The following is a 19,350-nucleotide window of genomic DNA, read 5'->3' as shown; positions in this document are numbered from 1 at the left end:
CCAAGCAAAGCAGATCTTGTGTATTGGTTACTAAACAATTTAAACAAATACTTGTGAATACATACAAGATGTACATAAGAAAAGCGTTTTAATTAGGGGACGGGAATTGTTAGTAATGTGGACTAATATTTGCTAGCAATGTCAGATTGACCTCCACGTGGTTCCCCCTGGAAACCATCGTGATAAATTCATGGTGAATTTACCACGATTAACTAACTGACCTGAAATGCGTAAACCGTTAACGCAGGCGGGTGCACCATTCCATTATCATCCATAAGAAAAAAAATACTTTTTAATTTGCTCTTAAGATGTTTTCCTTACAAGAAAAATTGTATTAATAATTACTGCAAATTAGCATTGACTACGACAAAAGTAATTTTAAGACAATCAACCGGAACTACAAACAACCGGATCTCTGTATAGACCTACAAGTGAATTGTATTGAGGATAAAGTGTTGATTAAAATGAAACTTTAAATAAAACGTAGTAACTTTATTAAAAAGATATATATATAAACTCTATATCTTACGGAATGGGTTCTTGCCTATGCTAGTGAATAAGTTCAAAATTCTAGGATGAGAATGAAGTTATTGAATACGATTTCCAGATAACCAGCGTAGAGTTATTTAGACTCTATTACTAACGATTCCAACTCCAGTAAACATAGGAGTTAGATCACCGTTCACCCTTATAGTTTAAAGCTTTAATACATACATTATTTTTACATATCACTTTATGAGTTAAAAAGTGGGGATAGGATGAGCATATAGTTGAAAAACTACGATGGTTGCAAGGGGAACCGCTCGGATGCCATCATCCAGCATCACACATACACACACTTTCCTACTATTACACCAACCTACTTAAATTGTAAAATATCCTAACGAATTCACTTAAAGTATACCTCAATATGGAAGAGGACCCTGACTTCTGAAATACAGGTATTTTCTATACCTACCTCAAAAGTCAGGGACTTCATAAATTATTTGTAAAATATATGTGAAATAAATAAAAAAAAAAGTTATAATCATTGCCCCTTTCCCCTTCTATATATATACATTTATAAGCATATATAAAATAGCACTCGATTCTATCTGCCTACCTTCTAAGAGATCTAAAGTGAAAATATAGAGGGTGCAGTTAGAAGTCAAAGGTTATGTATATGTTTCTATAATTTTTATTAAATATTGACCTTTGAATTAATCATTAAACCCTGATCTTGACCACAAAAGACAACCATTAATACCGAATACTGAATTACTATTAGGTTGAAATATTAATTCCTTACGACATAATGTATTTAAATGATATTATTAAGTGGAATTCCTTTTTCAAGGGCAAATAAAATTAATACAAAGAAAATAACGTAATCCAAATTTTGTTAGTATCTTTTGATTTTCCTATTATAAACGGTTTTATATTATTAACTATTTTATTCGTGTTACTAAATATTAAAGCACATATATCTCTATGACATAATATGCATTATTGATAATACATACTATCTGTGATACATACACATATATTATACTATTCCTAAACATAAAATATCAGAATTTGGAAACCGAAAAATTAAGCAAGCATGAGATAGAAGAGAAGATGAATACGCTCTTATGCTGTCTACTGATGTGAGTAATAGAGATATTAATGAATATAGAGGTACAGCATGGTGTTTTTTTGGAATTTAAATAGTAAACCATCTGATGCCCTCCGTGATAATAATTAGTAACTTTGCCTATATATGCATAGAATAGAATAGAATGGAATAGAAAATCATTTATTCAAATAAACTTAATTTAAACACTTTTGAATAGTCATAACATTTTTTTTTTATCTACCGTACCATACCGTACAAACCGTACCATATAAACATTACTACAGACATCAAGTCATCCGAAGTCCGAAGTGATTATACTCAGTAATCACTGCCTAAACTCACTCTTCAACCGAAACATATTACAAAATAAGCTAGGTAAGATGGAGGTACCAAAGCAGAAAACATTTAATTAACTAAGCAAGCTATATACATCCCAGCAGATGATATTATACATACTTTGCATAGTTAAAGATATTGGCACAAGCAATTATAAATAGCTTGACGGCCTCGGTGATCTAGCGGTTTAGCACGCCGCTTTATCTCCGATGGTTGCGCGTTTGATTCCTCGCACGGTGCAAACATTTGTATTCATAACTATGATTGTTTGTTTCGATCTGGGTGCTTTCTTGTATATTTTGTATGTATTTAAAAAAAGTGTCTAAGTATTTATATCAGTTGCCTAATACCCATAACACAAGCTCTGTTTACTGTGGGACTAGATGACGCTGAGTTCTTTTTCCAGGATAAAAATATATCACAGTTTTTGGCATCACTGCCGTACAATGCTTTTAGTTTCTACCTAAAAGTTAGCTAATAGCGAATGCATTATAGCATTAAGCTTTTATAATAAAAAAATAGTAAATCAGAATCCTGAAGACGTTTAGTTTCAAGATCAACGTGCACTCTATTACGTGTTATTTCGTTATTCAATCGCACTGCATTGATGTAGTAATGTGGTAACATAATTCTCTCCCACGTTAATTTCCCGTTCTGCATTAGCCTCATTGTAAGATGATATTTCAACGTATTATTCAATACAAGTAAGTTGTTATATTAATTTTATATTAAATATCTGCCTATAACACTTTGTAATCGTAAAATTTTAGTGACACTATTAGAATGAACAAGGTTTTATAAAAAAATACTCAGATTTTAAATTAAAACATAATTTCCATTTTTAAATGTATAAAAATGCCGATTTATAGAGCCTTTTTCTGTTTTTATTTCAATGATTTTATTTACTTGAATAAACATACATTTATTAAAATTATCATTAGCTTATAGACTTGACTTAGCCTATAGACTATAGACATTAGCTTATAGACATGCATTTTTAGCGTGTCAATTACAGGAATATTTAGAACATGTCAACATTATTGAAATTTATGTAATTTTTTTTATTAAATTACATTTACAGTGTGATACCGAGTCAAAATAATAATATTTATTTATTGTTCATATAGTTTACTTATAAATTGTTGAATATTTAAATTGTATTTATTTCTACTTCTGCATAATGGATTAAACCATACAGAACTCGATTAATCCATAACTCTTTGTAATCCTGAAATATTATTTTTATTGTATATTTTAGGATTACAAAGAGTATTTTCAAATACTTGATGATTTTTTTTATGTACTAACAGTCGCGTTCAAAACGCGTCGTTTTTTTCTGCCAGCACCCTGAGTAAGATAGAGCCGCGATACAGCTTATCGTTATTTCGCAAACGGTCGCACTCTCACAACCGTGGTTGTCATACGCCATTCCAAGGTCCTTTTTGTCTTCCTATTGCAACGGGGATCGCAATTACAATGGTTTGAGTCAAAGTTTTTTTATAGATGATAATGGAATGGTGTCTGGTCATATATTAGGATATATGACCAGCGTACACACGGACACCAGTGCCAGTACTAGTGAAGGATGATAAGATAAATACGAAATCAGGACAGTTAGTATATCATAACAATTCAAGCAATTTGTCATGGATGGTTTTCAGGGGAATCAGTTTAATTATCAGATTGAATTCGTAGATACGAATTCCCACTGAGAGATGCTAGGTCTTTAGCTGCTTCGTAAATACTTCCCTTCAGCTTAGAATGTATTATATCCTAAACTAAGATATATCCTAATCCTAAAATAAGAGCACCATTTTGTTTTATAACTCAGTGGACAAATGAGCATGCGGCTCACCTGATGGTAAGTGATTACCGCCGCCCATGACCCGCAACACCAGGGGAATTGCCAGTGCGTTGTCGGCCTTTTAAAAAGGAATAAGCTCTTTTAAGCTCTTTCTTCTCTTCTTGAAGGTTTCAATATCGTATCGGTTCGGAAATATCATTGCTGGAAGGTGATTCCAGAATGTGGTTGTGCGTGGCAAAAAGTTTCTTGAAAACCGCACTGTGAAGGACCGCCATTCATCCAGATGATCAGGATGGTATTTCAGTTTCTGGCGGGTGGTACGGTGGTGAAACTCAGCAGCTGGTATTAATCCGAACAATTCCTCAGAACACTCCGTGATATATGCGGTAGAAAATGCACAGAGAACCAATATAACCAATGGGTCGAGTCTGTCACATAGACGTTGATTACCAATGATTCTGGCCATTCTTACGGCGCTCTTATTTTAGGATTGACGTTGACGATTCTGTCATAAGCTAAAATGGAGCGAGTGTTGGCTGGCTCACCCGTTTATACTCATGAACAGGTGCTACTTGTATGGACTGGTCTGCTTATCAAAGCAGACCAGTCCATACAAGTTATCAAACTACCGCTGATTTATTTTATTACTCAACTATATATTTATTTATATCGACTTTGCTATTTCTAAATTTATCAATGTGTTATGTAATGTTAATACAAATTTCTTAAATATTTAATTCTTAACAACATTTATTATAAAGAGCAACACGGAATTTTCATGTTTCTTCTTCTTGTGATGAGTCTGTGCTTCGAATGATTGGTAGAGTCAATAAAATATGCTTATTCAAAAGTGCTTATATTAATTTTATTTCAAATAAGCCTGTCCTCTTTTTTATTAAAAGCGTTTAAAACGCTACGTTTTTTTTCATCAGCACCCATACTAGGATAGCTACACGCTATAGTTAATCGCCATTTCGCAAACGTTCTCTCACAACCGTTTTTGCGTGATTGTCATTCGCCATTCCAAGGTCCTTTTTGTTCTTACTATGTATTGTTTTATTTTCATCCATTACAAGATTCGGTGTTATCGTGATCATTAATGAACCAACTCGTAACTTTGACTGCACGCGTACATAATCAGAATAACCCTGGAAAATTCACACAGCGTTAACTAGACCTATGTTAAGCATAAGCTATGTTTTATGGGTTCTAGACAACTAATATAAATACTTAGATACATTTTATTGTAGTTTACCAAAGTAAATGTAATTAGATTGTGGAGTGAATTATATTACTGCCGATCTTATCTGGAGAGACCACATCATGGGGTTTTTCAAAAGAGGGTTGCCGATCCTTAAGAAATCTTAATCAAATAAAATTAAAAATTATTTATTCATGTAGGATATTTTAGCCGCTTATGAACATTAAGTTTTTTGTATTAATATTTTTCCTACCGTCCAGTTTAGTATACAGATTGAAATGAGAAGAACTGACAAGAAACTGAACTGCATTTCATTTTTTTTAAGTCAGTTTATTATGTATTTGTATAGATCTGTATCTAATATTAAATGAAACCTATGCAAAAACAACTATTTCCATGCACGTTGGTCATTAAGTAATCTCTTACTGAGTAATAGGCTTTCCTCTACAAATATAATTTCACTGATGTTTTAAATTTATTTAAAAGTAATTACAGTGATATATCTTATATCAAGGTAACTTTAACTTAACTTTTAATCTCTGCTGTATCAGGCATCCATAAGCTACGATAACCGTTTACCATCAGACTGGCCTTATGTTTGTTTGTTACCATAAAAACATATATAATTCAGACGGAACAATACAATTAGCCGTTCTCGGTAGTGCTGGCACTTCCGCGCGATCCGTTCTCTCAATTAGATAAAAACGGAATCTTGTTTGACTTTTGATATTTAAATACCAATAACTTGATGCCCTTTGCTTTCCATTTCGTCAGTGTCTTGGTTTTTAATATAAATTAATAATCGAAATTGTAATTTTCTTTATGTATTCAAGGATATCGGAGATTTTATGAGGTTTTGTTCTGTGGATCGTTCATTCAGTGCATTGACACGTCGATTTACGTGTTTGTTGTATTTTTATATACATATTACATACATATAAACGTGATAAGGTGAATAAAAAAAGGAAAAAATATTTATTTCTGAATAAAGAATTAAATTGTTGACATTGTAACATATCTATACATATAAATAAAATTGAAGTGTCTGTTTGTAGTATTGAAATAACCGTTTTTTACTACATGCATATGAATATATGTACGGTACATATACTAAAATAACATTTTTTATAATTTTTGTCTGTCTGTCTGTCGGTCTGTTTGTTCCGGCTAATCTCTGAAATGGCTGGACCGATTTTGACGGGACTTGTTTGGCAGGTAGCTGATGTAATAAGGAGTAACTTAGGCTACTTTTATTTTAGAAAAATAAAGTTAAAAACCACGCGGACGAAGTCGCGGAAATAGCTAGTACTACATTAAAATACGATAACAAATATAATTAAGTAAATTTAAATATCACAAAATTAGTTGTAGACAATGAATTATATAGAAATTTATTAATAGTTAAGTAAACATAAACATTAAACAACAAAATATTGCATAAATCACCAATTTATTGTAAGTATTTATAATCATTTTACAATGATATACAAATTTTAATACATACATGTATGTATCATATCGATGTAGTACCATTGCAATTACTCTTATCAAATTTCGAAATTAGCATCCATGTGTGTTAATAGTTAAATATTTAGATTATGGCTAGGTCCGCCTATTCCATCATTGTACCCATATGGCCCATTCCGCCCATGCCCCCCATTCTGCCCATTCCCATCATTCGGTCCATTCCCATCATGCGGTCCATTTCACCCATCCTGTGCATTGTACCCATTCCGTGCATTCCTCCCATTCCATTCATTCCATCCATATCTCCCATTGTATGCATTCCATCCATATGTCCCATTCCATGCATGCCATCCATATGTCCCATTGCGTGCATTCCGCCCATTTTGTCCATATCATGCATGTCACTCATTTTTTTCATCATGTTCATTACCATCATTTTGTCCATCATACCCATTTCCCCCATCCTGCCCATATCACCCATCCTGCCCATATCACCCATCCTGCCCATATCACCCATTCTGCCCATACCGCCCATTCCGCCCATACCGCCCATCCTCATCATAGCGGCCATTCCTGAAAATATAATATATGTTATAACATTTTACATGAAACGAATATCTACTGTTAGTTTGGTTTAGATTTTTTTTTAGTTTTTATTTAGTTTAAAAATTATGTATTTATATTCAAGCGGCAGACATCGGCCAGCCGACCGTTTAGAAGAGTAAGGTGACAAACATATATATAGAAGAACCAGCTGGTCCCACATACGTTGTTTTGCCATATAAATTAAAATCGCTGTTAAAAAATAGGCATTGGTGATAGAAGAATGAAAATTTAGAATTGTATGTATTTTTAATACCACATAAAAAAATGAAAATATTATCCAAAAAACAAATAATAAAAATTAGGGGTGATCAACCCACTTAGGGGTTTGAAAAATAGATTGTAGCCGATTTCCAGACCTACTCACTATGCAAATAATATTTCATAAAAATCAGTCAAGCCTTTTCGGAGGAGTAGGTATGGTAACTAACATTGTAACACGAGAATTTTATATATAAGATTATTATATATGTATATTAAGACATACATAATGTTGCTAATAGTTCGGAATACAATGAGAATGTTTCTTCATTATATGAAGCATATGATACCCCTAACGAACTGCCTTTCCAGAGACTTATAGTGTCATGTCTCTGAACCCGGTAATTTCACTCCCATATCTCAGCGGAAAACAGCTTGCCCACAAATAAGCTGTGTGGCCGCTGAAATAGCACAAACAGAGGACCTAAAGTAGACGACTGTATACTAGTAACAAGTTAAGCAGAGCTTGTATTACGGATACTGGACAACTGATATGAGTACATAGATACATTTTTTTTACATACATTCATATGAATATATATATAGAAAATACCCAGTCCTATACTAACAATCTTACTCATCAATAGAAATGTTTGAATCGTGAAAGAAATCCAACCTGCGACCATCGAACGTAAGGCAGTCTGCTAATCCGCTAGACCATTGAGGCCATCTAGGATCGTTCTGCCGTAATGTTGTTGTATCTGAACCAGAAGGTTCCAGTTGCGTGCCTTGAGAAAGACCTTTGTCCAGTAGGGAACTACAGTGATGATGATAATGTTTCTTGTAGATCTAATAATAAAATAAATCTTAACTCACTTGCTCGATCCATGTCTAATGCCATTGTAGGTAGAACACAGGCCAAAGCCGTGGCAACGAAGAACAGCATACTATGAACTTCCATGATTATAGTAGTTAATTGTAGTCTTGCTTGCTAGACTGCTTGCAATTGATATCCCAGTACTAAACTCCATGATATATATACTAGTTATAATATTTAATTATTTAATTTGTTAATTAGTGTAAAAATATTATATAAGCTTAAAAAATATATATATTTCTCTTATCTGTGGAAATTTAATTTGTCATCGTCATATAAATTAACTATTAATATTAGGGTCGCTATGCGAAATCTGAGGAGTTTCAGTAAATATATAAACGTTTAGAAATATTCTTCTTCTTCTGGAAGGGTCGTCAATGGCTCTAATTGCACATTACTGTTATTTTTTTTATCCTCTGTTAACTAAAACGTGTGTAAATTTCTATATCTGATTGACTTAACTTTGACTTTGAAAAACTTTCATTATCATCATCATCTCAGCCCGGAAGACGTCAACTGTTGAACTAAGGCCTCTCCCAAAGATGTGCACGACGATCGGTCCTGCGCTGCTCGCATCCGTTGCCTTCCAGCGATCTTGACCAGATCGTTGGTCCACCTTAAAAACCTTTGAAAAACTTTAGGTCTAACATAAAACTAGAAATGGATTGATGGAGAGCTCTGTCTTGACAACCATGACTGATTTATTTTGTTAACCAAGGAACTATTATATTTATTTATTTTTGTCAGTATTACAATTTGGCAGTTTGTATTTAGACAAAGTCTTAAAAATAGCTTAATTACTGGCTTAACAGATAGCCTCGTTATTTTATCAGTCTTCCTGTGATGACACGGCTTTCCGAGTGAATAGTTAAATAAAAAAAAATAACTATTATAAGAAAGTGTTTATATTAAGTTTATTTGATTAATTTTTTTTTTAAATGCCTTAGAAACAAGAAATCCTTGGATACAATTTGTAACGCAACGGTAAAGAAATGTTTTAATTACTGTGGTAATGCAATTACTTATGATTTTATACAAATTATTGTGAATGTTATAAATATACCACTCATCCTATATTCGCCTCGCTTTTCTTACCACAAAAATTTGTACCTAATTTTCACTAGATTACTTTCTTCATATTTGTACAGGTTATGTGGCAAAAGGCATATATCTTATAAAAATTTTGTTTCATTCGTGTTCAAAATTATTTAAGTCTTGTCAACTATTTAAAATTCTATCAATATAGAGATAACGTATAAATAAATAGGTATATATGTTTTAAAATTAGTTAACATGTCTGGGATCTCGCACAGGAATTTTCCGGTTTCTTGTAAATGTTCAGTAAATTATCAATAGAGACCAAGCGTTGTTTATATTATAAGCGGATCATTCAATGAACAATCATAATACAATGACATATTATAAATTCTAATTAAATAGTATATAGTAAATAATATTAGTCCCACGGTAAGCAGAGCTTGTTGCTTATATGTTTTTTTTTAATAAATAAAAATATATAATTTACATAGAAAACATATAGATACTGATACAATCATACTTATGAATACAAATGTTGGTATCGAGCTACCGAAGAATTGAACCCGCGACCATAGGAAGTAAGGCGGTGTACCAAACCGCTAGACCACCGAGGCTGTCAAGTTATAGTCAGACTGTGTATATCACTATACCACATTGAATCGCATCTTTCAAACTGTGACATAAGTTTTCAAGACGGTAGAGTATTTCCGGAGTGTACTCATAAAAGCCACTCTCTCTCTTTATAGTCTCTTAATATATAAAAATTCCGAGTAACGTTGTTTGTTCGCGATGAAATCCAAAACTACCAAACCATTTTTAAATTTATATGTATACCTGGAAGGTTTAAGAACAGATTGTCATCTTTTTTTTATATCTCTAAGTAATAAGGACGCTCCCACCAAAAAAATATATATTTTTTTTATTACATAATTATTTATTTTATTTTTGTATAATCCTAATCATCCCAACATCCCAATATGGCAAAACAATGTTTGCCGGATCAGTTGATATAGATAATAGCAATCTAAATCTATATAACTCAAAGGTGACTGACATAGTGATCTATCAACGCACAGCACAAACCACTGGACGGATCGGGCTGAAATTTGGCATGCAGGTAGATGTTATGACGTAGGTATCCGCTAAGAAAGGATTTTTATTAATTCTACCCCCAAGGGGATAAAGTAGGGGATGAAAGTTTGTATGCAACTTTGTCAATTTTAAACCGATCGGGCTGAGCTTTGCATGCATAAAGTTATTATGACGTAGATATCCTCTAAGAAAGGATTTTGATAAATTCCACCCCTAACGGGATAAATAACGCGAGCGAAGCCGCGGGCAAAAGCTAGAATAAAAATAAAATGCAAGTTGAAGAATATCAGAAAATCATGTAATTGAAAGTGGCAATAGTATATATGAACTTAGAAGTCAAATGATGTAATGTTGCAATAGGAGGCGGGGCACCAGTGAAATATGATGGGGTAAGCAAGATAACCGGACCCATCGTGATAAATTCAGCAAAAATTTGTCACTATCACAAAAAAGTTTCATTCATAAATATTATCATTTTTAATTCAGCTTTATATATATGTTGCTACTGACTTTGTATATGATGTCATAATAAAGTATACATGTCAAACATACACTTGTAATGTATACACATATTACTTCATGGCCCACTTGTATGTAAGTAAAAAAAACGCACTTTTGTAATGTCACGTAGATGTCCACACTACATGTGCGTATGTGGAGCAAAACGGACAGACATACAGTTCATAGGATGATATGTGTCTAAGCGACAAACGGTAGCGTTTTGATTCTTGCTAAATGTATTTAAACAATTCCTGATAAAGTAAGCCATTATTATTTATTTTAAATAGACATCATATTTGATTTCATTACAAGAATTGTACTGTTTGTCTTCACTTCCTAGTCTTAAATGAAACACATCTTAAAAAAAAAACACGTCTTAATGCCCGCATGACGCTAGCAGTATGCGGTATAGACGACATAATACTTCTTTCTCTTTCCCACATATACTACGGGAATAATGTCTTATTTATTTTAAATTAAGAAATTCTATTAATCAAATATGACAAATATCAGATCTATTTTACTTGTATGTTGTTTTGCGGAATATCACTAATCTGTGCCTATCGTAAGTAACTGTTAATAGTAATTACAGCGTTATCTGTTACAACATCGTCTTATAATGAAATGTAAAATATGTATCGGTCGGCAATACACTTGCAAATCCCTGGTGTTGCGAATACTCATAGTAGAAGGTAATCACTTACCATCAGGTGAACCGCAAGCTCGTTTGTTCCCGTGGAGGAGGTCCGTTGCTACTACGTGGGCCGGTCCGGCAGGGAGCCGGTCTAATTCCTTGCCATCAGATATGTTGAAGCGTAAAGCAATCATATATGGTAAAATAATGTCAAATATGTCAGATATGCCTATGCTATAAAAAAAAAATATTATATATACTCGGATTATGTCGGGACTTATACAAATAACAAAAATTGAACTTTGCTTTTAATTTTAAATTGTAATTTTTATACAATAAAAATTTAGAATGATTTACGTCTCTGGATACAACTTCCTTTGAGCGTATCCTTAACAAATGCACTAAACCATCATACATTAAAAATTCTATACTCAAAATTTAAAATACTATTTTAAAATTTAAAATGATGTTACTATATATATATATATATTTGTACATACATAATATGCAAAATACGGTATGTCAAAGAAATTGCAAGGACGCATACATGTCCTCCGGAATAGCAATGCCTTAGTCACATGATCACGTGATGTCAGTAGTGTTGTTCAGTTCAGTCCTTTCCAGTTACATGAAAATGACAACCGCTCAACGCTTCTCACTTACACCATACGACCTGACAAGTAGGTGCAGCTGAGAGATAATTTGAGTCGGAATCATTGTGTTATTGCAAAATTCGACCTACATTTTAAGGAAGTATGCTCACTGATTAATATAGAATTAAAAATTGAGAAATTATTGACTATACCATGTAGTATGTATGCATATATGTATGTAATTTATGTAGGTATGTTTATTTATTCGTTTTATTTTTTTATAAGTATCTCGTGTACCACCTTCTTTTTACCATTAATGAGACAGCTATAAAAAAATTGTTATGACTATTCAAAAGTGCTGAAATTAAGTTTATTTGAATAAATGAATTTCTATTCTATTCCATTCTATTCTATTCTGACCTCTCTCTTCCAGGTTGTCTGTAAGAAATTACTTATAGCGATAAGACCGCCTTTTGTTATTACTGATCTATCTACTGATTTTCTTATTAAGTTTCATCTATATACACAACTATGTAGGTTTGATATTCCATGTAACCTTTCATCTCCCCTTTCGAGTCCTTAACCCTTTTTTCTGATTAAAAAGTAGCCTATTTTTCTCAGGTTCTAGATAACCAAATTTCATTAAAATTGGTTCTATAGTTTTGGCGTGAAAGCGGGACAGACAGACAGACAGAGTTACTTTCGCATTTATAATATTAGTAAGTTATCTCGTGTGCCTTTACGACCGATGGTCCTTCGATTTCCGCACATAATATGATTGTTTGTATCGGTCTGGGTCGTTCTTTTTGTGATGAGACAGCTTTCCGAACGAGCGGTAGATAAAAAAAAATGTTATGACTATTCAAAAGTGCTTAATTTATTTGAATAAATGATTTTCTATTCTAGTCTATTCAATTCTAACCTCTCTCTTCCAGGTTGTCTGTAAGAAATTACTTATAGCGATAAGACCGCCTTTTGTTATTACTTTTCTGCCTCGCCTGTATAGTTAAGGCGTATAATTAAGGCCAAGAAAAAACCGGATGTAAAAAAGAGAGAGACTACTCTTAACATTAATCTACCATTCTCCTTAATAATGATAATCACAGAGTGGATTTACTTGATCTGATGATAAATTTGAAGTTTAATTGACGATCGCTGGTCGGTTTAGCACACCGACTTGCGATGGTCGCGGGTTCAATTCCTCCTCAGACTAAAGTCGTATCCCCTCACACTAAAGTCGTATCCGTCAGGCGGGAGTTGGCCTTCAGCCGCTCCATAAGTCCTTCTGCGGATTTGGAATGCACACACCCCCTATCGTCCGGTGAAGCTGTAAAGGCCAACAGCATTAGAGTAGTCCGAAAAAAAGGGTCCGATTCCTCGCACGATACAAACGTTTGTATTCATAATTATGATTGTTTTTATCGGTCTGGGTGTTTTCTATATATTTTATGTGTCTATTTACAAAGTTACTATTTGCTTAGCTTGGGATTAGATGGCGCAGGAATATTGTTATTATTTGCTTCGTTTTGACATCTTTCGCTGGTTTCTTACACTTTGTGACGTATTAACACATGTATAATTAATATTTTTTAACTTTACAAAAATTCTCATCTCCCCTCTTAAGGAGAGGAGAGGAGAGAGAGAGAGAGAGAGAGATTATTATTATTATTATTATTTTTATAGTATTTAATGTATTTCTTTTTGTTACAGGTAAGTTTTACTGCTGTTCTCAAATTACGGATATATAAATAGGTCCTTTTAAAACAGGTATGTACATTAAAACTAAAAGAAATCCTAACTATCAAGCATGTATGTAGGATTGTCCACTCCTCCATCATTGTACTGCTTTAAACTTAGTGCATCTGGACGTGGACATAAATATATGAATGGAGCGATTCTGTGTTCATACTTTACTAACATACTTCATCGGCAATATGTTCGGTGGTCTAGTGGTTTAGCACACCGCTTTACTTCCGATGGTCGCGGGTTCAATTCCTCGCACGGCACAAACATTTGTATTTATGAGTATAATTATTTGTATCGGTCTGGATGTTTTAAATGTATAATATGTATGTATTTACAAAAAAAATCTATGTAATTCTATCAGTTATCTATTACCCATAACACAAGCTTTGCTAACTGAGCTTGGGACTAGATAGCGCTGTGTGAATTATAGTAAAAAAAGGTACATATAAATGAATAGTTACTTGAATAACAGAATAAATCAGTCATAGTTATCAGAGCAGACCAGTCTCTACAAGCAGCATCCGTTCATGAGTATAACGGGTGAGCTAACCATCACTATGCTCAACCATATTTTAGGGAACCCAATGACCCGGCCCACCACGCCACCCACCGCCGGGATATAAGTTGTTTCTTTTTTCGAACTACTCTAACGCTATTGCCGCAGTTGACCTTTACAGCTTCACCGGACGATAGGGGCGAGTGCAGATGGCACACCAAACGCGCGAAAGAACTTATGGAGCGGCTGAAGGCCCACCTGACATACAGGGGCACCGCTAGGGGTTCGAACTTCGGCTCAGGCCGGATGATCCCCGTTTGAATTGGACGGGGATCGATCGGAGGGGTGGATTTAAGTGAACATTAAATAACCTAAAAATAAAATACACAGTCAAAACCAATAAGAAATATAAGGTTGTTACGTTTTAATATAATCCATATCAATTTATTAGCTCAATTTATCATTCACCACCTTGTTATTACCAATAGCAATCTTGTTATCCGCTCTAATGAATTCGATATTAAAATTCGCTACGGCTCATAACTAGTTCTTAAAATAAGTAGTTCTATAGTTCATCAGGCAGTTTTAAAAACATTTATTGCACATTTCTACATAGATGTTTTTTTATTCAGGTGTATAGGCTATTGCTAGTCTAGCACTGCCACAGAAACTTGTTTTTTTAGAGCATAGGGGACAATCTGGATAGCTATATACTGGATATACAGGTATTAGCCCCAGCTTGGCACGAGTGTACATGTACTATATGTATATAAACCGTACTCTTGAATCACTCTACTTAAAAAAACCACATCAAGATCCGTACCCTTACATAAATTTAATTTAATTTCATATCCGCATTCGTATCCGTATCCGGTATAGTAATAATTCCTATATCCAAAACCTATCCGTATCCGAAATTTCATGTCCGTAACATCCCTGATACTTATGTATTTATATCAGTTGTCTAGTACTCTTAATACAAGATCTGCTTAGCTTGGAATTATATGGCGCTGTGTCAATTGGCCAGATATATTATTATTGTCTCATTTTCACATCTTTAGCTGCTTTTTTTTATTATTGTACTTCTCGGCTTTCATCGGTATATTTGCTAAGTATGAGCCTAAGCCAAGTAAATAATAATGTTTTATAATAATAATAATAATAATGTTCATAAAAATTTTATGTTCATAAAAATCTTGACTTATTTCCAAAAAACAGCAATATTCATATATTAATACATTTAAAGACAAACTTGACCCCAAGTATCGTTTATTATTCTTTTATGGGAATAGGTATAAAAATTTACAATAAGATACCAAAGGATATGTTGCCCTTAAATAAATTCAAAACACCTGTTAAATAATATTTATTATTACTCACTAAACGATTACTTGAATACGAATACAGTTGTTCATGCACTGAATTTTCATTTAATGTTAGACATAGACACCTATATAAATATACATTGTAAATAAACTAAAAAAAAAAAGTAATTCAATTGAGTTCAGTTCTAAGTCTATATACAACTGGACGGTAAATAAAATTATAATGTAAAAATTTGACGTTCATAAGCGGCTAAAATGTCCTACATGAATAAATGATTTTTGAATTTGAATTTGAATTTGAAATGTTTATTGAACTAATATTTAGTACAGCCTTGACAATATTCTTGCAAAAATAAAATTGCTTAGTAAATACAGCAGCGTTTTGTACACGTTTAGTTTATAGTTAAACAATTCAAATAATATTAAACAACAAACAAATAAAAACGACATAGTGCGGTAACAAAAAAAATTTAAGTCCTTATTAAATGCATGCCGATAAAACAATTATCAATTCTAAGTAGTTAGATAATGTTATATTTTTACGTATATAAATATAGTATTATGAATATCTGCCTGATCAGTTTGGAGGGCTTTTCTGATAAAGCGGCATGTATTTAAAATTACATCATTACATAGTATAAAACGAAGTCGAAGTCGCTGTCGCTGTCTGTCCGGCCCTATGTATGCTTAAATGTTTAAAACTACGCAACGGATTTTGAAACGGTTTTTTTAATAGATAGACTGATTCAAGAGGAAGGTAAATATAAAACATGTACACCCGTGCGAAGCCGGGCGAGTGGCTAGTTATTATTATTATAGTTTATACATATTATAATAACCCTAATTCAGCATGAGGTAACGTAACAATAAGTCTAAAAATTATAGTACCGCTTTTGTAATCGATATACGAAATCGATTTGTTCTTATTCGTTTTGCAACTAATGAATATGTTTCAGGTGTACGCAGATTATTATTATAATAATTAGATTGTTCTCGTACGGCTTTCACTTGCAGTCGATTATTTTGTTTGTATTTGCTGCGGCGAAAACATCTGTCGAATAGTTTTTTTTGTAATTTTTTACTGACTCGAAAAAACATATGAAGGTGATTAATTCTGTTACTATTACTAGACTAAAAGAAGATTTGATTAGAAATGAAACTGGAAAACAGATTGATGAGGAAGAATACGAGGAGAGGACCCCTCCTCTCCTCGAATTCTTCCTCATCAATCTGGAAGGGGATTGTTAGTAATGAGGACTAATAACCCCATTGTTAGCAATGTACCATGTCACGCGGTTCCCCCTGGAAACTATCGTGATAAATTCTTGGTGAATTTACCACGATGTGCCTGACTGACTGACCTGACTGACCTGACCTCATGTTCATCTTATCATCGTCCACTGGTGCCCCGCCAGCGTAAACCATTAGCGCAGGCGGATGTACCATACCATTATCATCTGGATGAGGATGAAAGAAGGAGGAGAAGAGATGTTAGAGGTAACTTGTTTCCTAGTATAGTGTAGTTCGCATTAAGCTGTAAAACCTAAGTGGTCTCGGACAGCGAGGTTTCAGAGGAGTTTCCTCCCGCGTACACTTACATTGTGAAATGAACTACCTGCCGGGGTTTTTATACACTACTACAGCATGGGGTTTTTCAAGTAGGGTATATTAAGGTTTCTTAAGGGTCGGTAACGCGCACGTGACACCCCTGGTATTTCAGGCGTCCATAGGCTACGGTAACAATATTATTATTAAATATATTATTATTATTTTTTAATATAATAATTTGTTTGTGATGTTGTATTAAAAAAATAATGTGGTTAATAGTGTAGGTTGTACAATAAGATTGCACGCATTGTTTGTTGATCCAAATAAAAAGAACTAAATATACCTAATTCGATTTTTAAATACATTCAACAAGTACATTCTATTATTAAATTAAATTTCGTTAATAATATGTATTAGTGAAGTTGTAACTAAAAGACGATGTTCTTTAAAAAAAAAAAGAATTTATATACTATTTGTTGATCCAAATAAAAAAAAATAAACGTTCCTAATTCGATTTTTAAATACATTCAACAATAACATTCCATTATTAAATTAAATTTCGTTATAAGTATACATTAAAAAAAATGTGATTAATAAAGTTGATGGTATAATAAGATAGAACGCACTGTTGATTCAAATAAAAAAAAAATAAACGTTCCTAATTCGATTTTTAAATACATTCCATTATTAAATTGTTATCAATGAACAAAATCTTAATATCCATACCAACTTATAGTTATATACACTTATAGTTATTGTATGAATCTCAACGAGGTGCGTGGATATAATCGTTGTAAACAATTATAAAACACCAAATTATAAATTAAATTGTAATACTATATTTTTATTAAAATGTCGATATAATTAGCGGTGTAACAAAATATTGAAGAACATAAAACAAATGACAATCGTAGTCATGAGAAGACAGCGTTCTATATTTGAATATTATGAAATATATTATTGAAGAGGTTTTAATACTTATTTTTGTTGGAGTTTCCAACAGTTATAGTAATATATTACTACTTAATAATAATACTTATAGTAATATATACTTATACCTACATAAACTGTAGTAAGACGTGAAAGGCGAATGTTATGTCCGAGCGAGATGTTTTGTTTTATATTTTTTCATTGAGTAATTCGACAACGAGCGCACCCACATGTGGCAACACGAGGAATGGTAAATTATAATGCAGACTATTAAGGCATGTCCACAGCGACTGGCGGCTTTTGTTAGAAGTAGAGTCGCCAACCGTTCTGTTTTACCAGGACATGTCCTTTTTTGTAGTGTCCTTGGACAGAAATAGAGTTGACAAGCGTCCTGTCTTTTCAGGACATCTCCTTTTTTCTAGTGTCCTTGCGACGCCTTAATAGTTTTTTAACAGTGTCTTGTCTTGTGATATTTGAATGTAAAATTGGAATTATAAATTAAAAGAAATATATATGTATTATATATGTTTATTCAAATACTTCCATTAAAAAATATGATTATATTAATAAATTGAATTTCGTTTTACTACATATAAATTTAACCATTGCAATATTACTGTGTTCTATATTTAAACTAATTTGTTTTGTTTTTTTTTTAACTTCGAATGTTTTTATTTTAGTTTTAGATTGGCAACCCTAGTTAGAAGCCATCTCTAAAAATGACACGCTCGACCTTGACTTCTTAAAAAACAACGCCTCGAGTCTAAAATACTTACTTGAGCCATCATTTCACTAAACTATTAATACGAATACTGTAATGCAATAGGAGGGCTGTCTATCTGTTTGTTGTGTTTCCACGAGAAATAAAAAAAAAATCCGTTTAGACGTTTACTCCTGAAAAATTGACAAACAAGCAGATATTTATAATCTCAATATTTGGTAGGTATATAGGATTATGATAATAAATGAAGAAGCAATTTTTTTTTTATGAATACAATTTTAGAATTTGTATATATGTTGGACAAATAAGCAAGAACAAAATATCTCATGACAGCCTTGGTGATCTAGTGGTTTAGCACACTGCTTTACTGATGGTCACGGGTTCGAAACCGCTGTCAAAAATTTGTATTCATTAGTAAGATTATTTTCTATATATTCAAATGAAATATAATTATTTATATCAGTTTGGTAGTAGCCATAACACAAGCTCTGCTTACTACATGATGTTATGTGTATTGTCCAGGGTATAACTTTAAATAGAAACTACTGATACAGTCCAGTTCCTAATGAGATATCTTGTAGTATTATTGATCTTAGATCGTATTCCTTATGTATATTTAATAATCGATCAGTTTGTCATT

This window comes from Achroia grisella, unplaced genomic scaffold (genome assembly GCF_030625045.1).
Source record: "Achroia grisella isolate CSIRO2021 unplaced genomic scaffold, CSIRO_AGI_Agris_v1 utg770, whole genome shotgun sequence".
In the NCBI taxonomy this organism is placed as follows: Eukaryota; Metazoa; Arthropoda; class Insecta; order Lepidoptera; family Pyralidae; genus Achroia; species Achroia grisella.
The sequence above is the reverse complement of the archived record's forward strand: the minus strand, read 5'-3'. Positions refer to the sequence as shown.